The following is a 7752-nucleotide window of genomic DNA, read 5'->3' as shown; positions in this document are numbered from 1 at the left end:
AGGCCCACGCACCGCGATGAAGAGTGGCCCCCGCTTGCCGCAACTAGAGAAAACCCTCACACAGAAACGAAGACCCAACACAGCCAAAAAAAAAAATAAACAAATAAATTAATTTAAAAAAAATGTATGCCAGTTTGTCTTTTGAATATCTTCTACATTTAAAGAGGCAATCATACAAAATCTCCTGTTTTCCACACTGGATAAATTCTTTGTTTCAGCCAACTGTCAGTGGCGGGGCAACTAGCACACTACCATCTCCCCAGACAAAGAGCATCGGAATATTCCATTTTGTTGATTTATATATCTGTTCATATGTTTCTTCATCAATTTCTATAGTTGTCACAGATTCGCTCATCCAGGCTGAGCCTGAGAAGATACAGGGGCTCTACTATGGTGTTGGTAGTTTGTTGCTGGTCCACGTGGTCCGCCATGTTTCAAACCCGGAAAAGTATTTTAGAATGGGATGTAACTGCTTGGGAGAAGATATATTGGGTGGGCCAAAACGTTCATTTGGGTTTTTCCGTAACATCTTACAAAAACCCGAATGAACGTTTTGGCCAATCCAATACATAGACAACACACACACACACACACACACACACACACACACACACACACACACAGAGAAGACCGACACTTGTCTGATGATAAAGGACAGTCTCTTAACTGTTGAACATCTCCGGGTTCTGGCCTTGGTTTCTGCACGTTCCAAGCCCTCCTCCATTGATCTTCCCAAAAGTTCAGTGTGTATGGTTTTCCTGAGGCTCAGACCTTTGGACCCAACTGCCTCTTGACTATATTTACTGGTGTGCCCCACAGTCACTCAAACTTTGGCTGGACCAAACTAACTCATCATTTTGCTCCCCAAACCAACACCTTCTACTCTATTTTCCATCTCAGTTAAAGAGCACTCATGCCTGCCTAGACGTTTCTTTCCCCCTCACGCTCTAACCCAACTTCCTACCATTTCCAGAATCAATCTGTTCTTCCCTCCCATTGCCTTGGTTGGGTCTTGTTGTTACTTACCCGTCGCTGTGTAAGAAATGACCCCAAATGTTAGCAGTATAAAACAACAGATACTAATTACTCACCATTTCTGTCGCCAGGAATCCAGGCCCAGCTTAGCTGGCTCCAGGTCTCTCACAAGCTGCAGTCAAGATGGTGGTTGGGAGTACAGTTGGCTCGAGGCTCCACTGGGGAAGGGTCTGCTTCCAAAGTCACTGATACGGCTGTTGTTGGTCTGCCTCCGAAGATCTGCTTCCCAGCTCACTCAAGTGGCTGCAAATGGGCCTCTGGTCCTAGCTGGCTTTTGACCAGAGACATCAGTGATTTGCCATCTGGGCCCCTCCACAGGACAGTTCACAATATGGCAGCTGGCTTCAGAAGTCACAGTCTTTCTGTAACCTAATGTCGGAAGCAACATCCCATCATCTTTGCTGTATTCTGTTCTCAGGAGTGAGACACTAGGGCCAGCCTGCACTCGAGGGGAGGGGATGACACAGGGCGTGAACATCAGGAGGTGTACATCACCGTCCACCAGAGGGCCCTTGTCCTTTGTCTGTCACTTGTGCACTAGCATCCTAATGGGTCTCTAGGCCTCCAGCGTCTCCCCGCTCCAGATCATCCTCCATACTGAGACCTGGGAGACAGTCCTGCAGAAACCATCTGATTATGCCACCCCACTTCTAAAGAACCTCTGTTGGCAACCTGTGCTGCCCACAGCACAAAGTGCCGACTCCTTGCCCAGCCATTCAAGGCCCTCCATGGTTTGTTCTCGGCTTCTTAGCTCCACAGCCTCATTGCCCACCACCACACACATCCCGACAGCAATACCAAACTTCCCACGGCTCCCAGGTTCCCAGGAACGAGCCAGGTTCTTCTTGAGCCTTTCACAATTTCAGGTGATTCAGAAGAGCGTGTGCTCCTCTCGCTGCCTGCTCTCGTTTTCTGCCCCTCATCCTTCACGGCACAGCTTCAGAGGCACCTCTTCCGAGACACCTGTCCTGACTCTCCCTGCCTTTGTGTTTCCCAAGCTTTTTGGATGTAGCTTTATTTGAGGAACTTGCACAGTGGAGGCTTGTTGAGGCACATACGATGAGGCACTTGATGAAGGTTTGTCATTTTCTTCAATGCAATCGAATAATGCTAGAGCTATAAGTAATCTTAAAAAGAGAAAAGGAAAGAAAGGGCATAGATCACTGAAGTTCAAATGAGGAAGGACTTGAAGGGCCCGAGAAGGGAAAGGCGAGGGCATGTCCAAGGTCAAGCAGAGCTGGAACAACTAACTCGCTTAGCCAAATCTGCTCACTCCAACTCAAGGGCTCTTTCTACTCCTACCAAGTACTTTCACTGCTTCAGCCTCCTTGCTACCCCCTGAAATCTCTGATTCTCTGAAGATGTTTAATAATAACTGCAGGTAATGTTTCTCCATCCCTCTTTGGGTCCACATAAGTCCTAGGGCCGTCTCCAGCTTGTGTGAACATGAACTTTCTCTAGGGGAAGATAATTAGAATCACATTCTAATCTTGGGTAAAGAAATCTGAAGAAATTGCATCCACTTTTCAATGTTTGTGGTAGGGCTGACTTGGTGGGAGTTTATGGGTTCTAAGGACCACGCCTGGGCCTCCCCCAGTGGTTGCATTCTTCTCCATTTTCTGTGGGTCCACCCAGCACTCTCCTTGCTGGGTATGTGGATTTCCATTTCCAGGCCTAGAAAAGCCAGGGTATGCACAAGGAGAAATATACATATGGGCCACAGAACGTTCTCCTTTCCTTCTTCCTTTCCTACTGGATAAATCCTTAACATACCAGAAAGAGCGGTCCCAGAGATAACAGGGCCTTGCAGCATGTGCTGCCTGAGTAGGCACAGCAGACAGGGCAACTCCCTGACAGTCCAGTCCCCGAAATCAGCAAGAACGAGGCATCTGACAGGAGGTGCTGAGCAGGAATACGCTGCAACAGCTCAAGAGGTGCTGATGGGGGGAGGGCCAGGGCAGCGCAGCTGGTTGTGTTTTAAAATCCTAAAGATATGGCTGGGTCCTTGCTAGAGATTGTGTACTTTCAGTGGGCAGAGACCTGAGGCTCAAACTACAAACCCAGCAAGTTAAGTCTTCCAGAGCTTGGGCATTCTAATCAGACAAACTTCAAAGCTCAGCTCCTCCCCAGGTCCACACATTAGTTGGCTTTCCTCAAACATGTTCTGCTAACCTCTCAGAGACTCAAGTGACTCGTTTATAAAATGGGGATAAAAGCAGTACTTATGTTATAGCATTAAGTTTAACTAGGATGATGCATGGCAAGGGCTTACCATTCAATACATGGACAATTTGACCTTTATTATTACAGACCTAGGATCCAAAATGCCCACATTTCAAATGAACACTAGACTATGACCTCTAATATATCAACCCATGGAGCTTCCCAAGCCAGCTACTCTGCTTACTAGCTGTGTGGCCTTGGGCATGTTTCCTAACCTTTCTGAGCCTCCAATTTCCTTATCTGTAAAATGGGGATAATAATGGTACTGACTTTACAGAGTTGTAAAAAGAGTCAATAAAAAACTTAGCACACTGTCTGGTATATAGCATGATGATGATGATGATGACGATGATTCTATACATAGCCTTTCTACAGCTTCATGAAACCCAGGTTTATTCTACTGCTGCAGTGGAAAGAGCACAGCCTTTGCTATCAGGCAGATCTTAGCTTGAGATGTTTAGAGTGTAGATTCCAGAGCCCCAGAGCCTGGGTTTCAATCCCAGCTCCATCACTTACTAGCTGTGTGACCTTGGGTAGGAACTTTAATTAGAAGTCAAAGATTCATCTTAGAACCTTCGCTTACATTTCAATGGCACACACTAGCCATAGGACATTCTTAGGTAGGTCTGAATGAAAATCGTAGCAGTGTATTTATTTTCAGAAGTGGTTTCTGTAATTTTGTAAGCTTTTTCACAACCCCTGTGCATTACTTTGACCCCCCTATCCTTCAGTTTCCTCATCGGTAACATGCTCATTATAACAACACATACCTCAGAGTTGTGCTGTGGTCATCCACCCCAAATTTGGCTCCAATGTCAAGACTGATGTTGCCAAACAAACACCAAGAGGGTGTGAAAAGGTTTATTAATTACATAACGGGGTTTGTCTGGGGAGAGCAGGGCAGGGCTCCCAAGATGGTCCAAAATGGCTTGGGAAAGCAAGGAAAGAAGACCCCCACCAGCGTTTTTATTGTGGTTGGGGGGTGGGCAGAGGTGAAGTCTCCCACAGGTGGGCGGGGCCTTGTGTGGTTTGAATCTCCTGCCTGGGTGCTAAAGGGGGGGGGGGGCGCCCAAGCTTTCTCATCAGCTTGCCCAGATGTGGGGAACAAAGGCAAGTGCGGGGAGGCTGCAAAGCTGTCAGTAAGGTGAGGCGGTAGGACCCCATGTTCTCTAAGGCTCCCCATAGGTCTAAACATGTCTGAGAGCCGTGGTGGTTGGCCACTCATGAAATGGTACTGCTACTGAATGAAGAAACACTTGTTTTCTTTTTCAGCCCACTTTCTACCATGTTCCAGATGTTGTTACACCCCGTGCTATTTGTGCCTTTAAGATAGATTTAACCCAGCAGGGTAAAGAAATAAACCAAAAACAGAAACTGAAAAGACTAACTCCAGCTTAAGTCCCAACAGATCAACTATTGTTTCCCAACTTACCTGCAGTCGGAAACAATGCTACATGTCACCCTTGTCTAAAAGAACCTAATTTAACCGTTTTTACAAAGCACTGTCTTTATTGTAAAGACATGTCCACTGAAAAAATAATTCATTTGGAATGAAAAAGGATGGAAGAGATGGGAAAAGTCCTAGAGTAATAGAAAAATTTTAAAAGTCATCTCCAGAAATTAAAGATCATATGTCACCAGCATAAATGACTATTTCCATTCAAAGAATGTTTCCACTGGTGAGCAAGCTAGCACTACCATGTCTGGAGGGGGTACCAGTTTGCAGGACAAGACACAGAACTACAGCAAGTCTTCGATGGACACTTCTCAGGGACAAATGAGGTTGAAAGATGATTACCCAGGGGATTGAAATTTGTTCGCCCAAAGCAATTCCTGATGTCTAAACTCTCAGATGTCTCCCAACTCAGCCACGCAGAAGAACATTCTTGTCGACAGTGAGTTTCAATCTACTTTTGATCACTTTCTTCAAGCTTGTCAGCACATCAATTGCAGTTCATTTGGAGAGGATGGAAGGGCCTAGACTATGAAAGAGCACAGCTGACTAGGAGGTAAGCCACCCGCAAGAGGGCATCGTCTGGGATTGCACTTGCTAAAGAAATGGTGACCATGTTGACCTTAGTCAGGACCACTCTACCTTCTTTGGATCTGAGAATGTCACAGGATGTCTCTGTGTCCTTTGGAGTAGAAGATGTACACTGTACAAGTTTTCCACATTTTCTCCTGAATCTCTCATTTGGGATATACATCTATATATCAACGTATCTATGTTATCTATAAAGCTGTATGTGAATGCCCTAAACCAGATACTCTACTATTTCCACATGTTGAAGAGTGTCATGTGTCATGTGCCATGGATCTCAGGGTCACATCCATGTGACATTTGAATCTTCTCTTCAGCATCCCAGCCAAGTAGATGGCCAATTTGAGTACCTCCAGGGATGAACAGATCGCTACCATGTGGGGCAGCCTGTCCTCTCTTTGAAAAGCTCTTACTGTTCTGTACTGCACCTTCCATCCGCTCCTCCTAGTTGGGCCTTACAGAGGTCATTCCCCATGTGTTCTGGGGCAGGCCTGTGCACCAAGGTGGTTCATCTCCAGGCCAATCACTCTTCTCTCAACTTTTTCTCATTTGGATTGCTCTAGGTGTTCCTTAGCACTCTTCTCAGAAAATTTTGCAATATGTATTTCTTCATCCAACAGCCCAGGGTAGCAGCTAGATCCCCCTGGGTGGGGTGTGACTCGTGCAGAGCAATGCAGAACGCATTCACTTCCCCACTCAGGAGAGCAAGTTTCACCAGGCCGGAAGTCCACAGACATGCACATTGCACTGTCAACTCACCTTCAATTTCATATTATTTAATTTAGCTACTCAGTCCAGCTTTCATTGACAGGTCCTGATTCTGTCATCCAACATAGCCTTCCCAGTTGTTATTCTGTGGAGGTAGCTTTGCCCAACCATATATATATATATTTATATGTGATAAATATATATATATTTATCAAATGTAGGTGATACATATTTATCATATATAGGGGATATATATTTATCATAACATGTATATGTTTATATATACATGCATATACATATTATACTGGGATTGCCACTTAGAATTAAAGAATTAAAGAAAGCTAATTCTAAGGCTTCCCTGGTGGCGCAGTGGTTGAGAATCTGCCTGCCAATGCAGGGGACACGGGTTCGAGCCCTGGTCTGGGAAGATCCCACATGCTGCGGAGCAACTGAGCCCGTGAGCCACAACTACTGAGCCTGAGCGTCTGGAGCCTGTGCTCCGCAACAAGAGAGGCCGCGATGGTGAGAGGCCCGCACGCCGCGATGAAGAGTGGCCCCCGCTTGCCGCAACTGGAGAAAGTCCTCGCACAGAAATGAAGACCCAACACAGCCAAAAATGAAAATAAATAATTAATTAATTAAAAAAAAATAAAAAAGAAAGCTAATTCTGATCACTGGGTAAGTACCTATTTATATTTTGCTCTCCCCCATTTGGACGATGGAGTGAAGGAGACAGTGATTTCTAGTCAGCTTCACCTTCCAATCCTGTGCATTTATATAAGCTACCCCTGGACTGACACCTATTCGCTTCCTGGCATGTCATCAGGACCTCATTCTTCTCATGTCCATACCGAGCTCTCTACCTGCACTGAAGTAAAGTGGCCACCGCGCTGGACTCAGGCCTCTTGCCCCAGGATGCAGGATTTCAGTTTGAGTGCTCACCCAGAGCAATCGTGTCGCGTCTATGGGGAAGTGACACGGGCAGTGAGGGCTGCGCACCGCTGGGGCAGCCTCCTGAGAGAGGCTGCGGCTCCGTTTCCAAGAGGGTCTCTGCAGGCTCTCATGGAAGTTCTCTTCAGGAAGGATTCCAAAAGGAAGGAAAGAATCAAATTCTTTCATAGTTAGACCAAGACCCTAGAGAGCTACTAGAAAACAAGACAAGAATAAGAATGAGAATTCCACCAGCAGCGTTGCCTCTAAGCTGCAACCCCCATGGCCAGCTAGTTCAGAACCAATGGCCTTTTTAATAACTCAGGGCCAGACTGAAATCACAACAGACATGGTTGCATGTCATAGATGATGATGATTTTAAAATCTGGCAAGTCCACGAAATCCTAGAATCTGATCTTCATAGGGGCTGTTAAATGGAACAATCTACAATATTTTTGCTCCCAAATGTTAACAACAGACTTCAGGCTTGAGTAAATAGGGAAACTACTTGCTAAAACTGTTGCTTCTCAGCACATCCTTTGAATCGACCAGTAGCTGCCAAATTCCAAGAGCCTCTGCTCTTGTGATTCACTGACCATGTAATTGACCATGGAATTTATTCAGTCTTTTCTTTTACTTGTATCTAAACATATAGGAAAGAACATTTCTTCAGTTGTGCAGAGATTAAATGTAACAGCTTGGGTTATGTATCCTGAGCGATAAAGCATTTTTATTTCCCGAAGTAGATAAATAAAAAGACACACACACACACATACACACACACACACACGTACACACGCACACACACATGTACA

At 45.6% G+C, this 7752-nt stretch overlaps 1 pseudogene; it reads right to left on the bottom strand.

The window, feature by feature from the left end:
• Positions 1-214: 214 nt before the first annotated feature.
• On the bottom strand, positions 215-431 carry LOC132357799 (U6 snRNA-associated Sm-like protein LSm3; annotated as a pseudogene).
• Between the last annotated feature and the right edge of the window lie 7321 nt (positions 432-7752).

The sequence above is a fragment of the Balaenoptera ricei genome, chromosome X (genome assembly GCF_028023285.1).
Source record: "Balaenoptera ricei isolate mBalRic1 chromosome X, mBalRic1.hap2, whole genome shotgun sequence".
NCBI lineage: Eukaryota > Metazoa > Chordata > Mammalia > Artiodactyla > Balaenopteridae > Balaenoptera > Balaenoptera ricei.
The sequence above is the reverse complement of the archived record's forward strand: the minus strand, read 5'-3'. Positions and strand labels throughout refer to the sequence as shown.